Genomic DNA, 1,723 nt, shown 5'->3' with positions numbered 1-1,723 from the left:
CAAGGCCTGGGATAAAATTTGGTGGTCAAGGAACAGGAACTGAGAGGGGAACAATTCAAGCACAAGTGGCATTGGACCAATTGAGGCTGTTGAATGACTGAATAAATGGATCTCCACCTGTGTTGTTAGGAAGAATGTAGGGGGCTGTGGCATCCTTGTTTGGTACAGGAGGCTGCCAGAGAAGCAAGACTGAGAAGGTGTCGAATGGAGGGCCTATTGGGGAGGAGAAGACCTACGGCCACCTGAGGCCCGGCCAGTCAGAGGCCAAATCTCACGAGAGCAACCTACCCTGCTACCTGCCCCCCCCCATTTACAGCCCCCAGGTTCAAGGGTCATAAGAACTGTTGGATGGGCCAGTTTCCACTGAAGCCAAGGGTGTGGCAAAGTCTCCATGTCTGTGCTGACAAATCTGCTTGATTGTATCATTCCACCAGGATATTGAAGCAGGTGGTGAAAAGAGGGGGTGTCACTGCCTTGAGTTACATGGTGACTTAATGGCCGTGCTTGGATTAGAAGCCAGTCTCCTCATTCCTAGCCCGGGGCTCTTTCTTCTTGACTCTGTTGCCAGGTCAGTCACTTGGCTTTTGTAGGGCTCAGAACAATGCCTCCAGTGGTGGTGGTGGGGTGGGGGTTGGGGGGCTTTCCTTCTGGCCTATCTGTGTTCAGCAGGAGATCCCTGGTCTTCTCTGATGGAGCCTGTTCTTGCAAACTAAGCAGGGCTGAGTGGGACACAGAGCAGCCTCTGGGGAGACAGTCTGGCAGACCCCTCCCTCATTCACTGCCCTTCTGGTCTCCATGGGAGGCCTGGCATGAAGATCAGTTCAGGAATGGGACCTGCTGCCCATGTAATTAACAACATCCTGACCTTCCCAGGCTGGGGCTGGAGGGAGAGCTCAAGGTCCATTCCGGAGTGTGATGGTATTGGACAGGCCAGCCAAGGTGCTCAGCACATCAAAGGACTATTTCCATGGAACTTGCCATTCCTATAGCTCTGCTGAGGGCAGCCATGACCACTTTGGTTCAGGTCATCCCCCCACCCCCACCCCCACCCCCACACCGCCGGATCCCACTCCAGCCCAGCTGACCTGGCCAATGGGGGATGTTGGACCCAAGGGTTGTAGATCTTTGGATGTCCCAGGAGCCTAGAGGTGGCCTGGGTCAGAGGCTCTGGCTAACCGGGAACCCTGGTACTTCGCTGGATCTTCAGATCCTCCTCCCCTTCTTAGTAATTTGAACTGGAGCTGTGGGAAGAGAGCCAGAAGGAAGCAGGGACTAGTGAGCTGCTGAGCAGCCTTGAGGCAGCATGCCAACCTGGGACCTTGCAGCTTCTGCTGCCTCAGGGCTGCAAGACAGCCCAGGCAGTCAACAGAGCCCCTGGGTCCCAAACAGGCTTTCAGGACCCCCCTTGCATCCCTGTCTTTCAACATTAACTATGCTGGCGGTAACCCCGAGTGTGGCTCGGGGTTAATTTTCACTGCCAGAAGCGGTAATCCCGAGACTCACTCAGGATTACACTGCAGTGTCCCAGAGAAGTCCCTTACCTGCTCCCTGCGATCCTGCGGTGTCCTCCTGTGATTGCCGACAAGAACACCGGCCGATGACAAATTGCAGTGTTTTTTATTTGATTACATTATTGAATAAAATTATATTATTTTTTATAATTATTTATTATATTATAATTTATGATTTTGTGTTTCAAACTTTATCATACCTGGGATGCCTA

General features: G+C 52.6%; 1 long non-coding RNA gene across 2 annotated transcripts in view; it reads right to left on the bottom strand.

Moving 5' to 3' along the window:
* Positions 1–1,091: 1,091 nt before the first annotated feature.
* Positions 1,092–1,723, bottom strand: part of LOC109384586 (uncharacterized) — a 3,880-nt gene continuing 3,248 nt past the window's right edge. For both annotated transcript variants that reach the window (XR_002124433.1, XR_002124432.1), the window contains exon 5: positions 1,092–1,241. This is a non-coding gene — a long non-coding RNA (uncharacterized LOC109384586). The remainder of the gene's footprint in view (positions 1,242–1,723) is intronic.

This window comes from Hipposideros armiger, unplaced genomic scaffold (assembly GCF_001890085.2).
Source record: "Hipposideros armiger isolate ML-2016 unplaced genomic scaffold, ASM189008v1 scaffold_97, whole genome shotgun sequence".
Classification (NCBI taxonomy): Eukaryota; Metazoa; Chordata; class Mammalia; order Chiroptera; family Hipposideridae; genus Hipposideros; species Hipposideros armiger.
The sequence above is the reverse complement of the archived record's forward strand: the minus strand, read 5'-3'. Positions and strand labels throughout refer to the sequence as shown.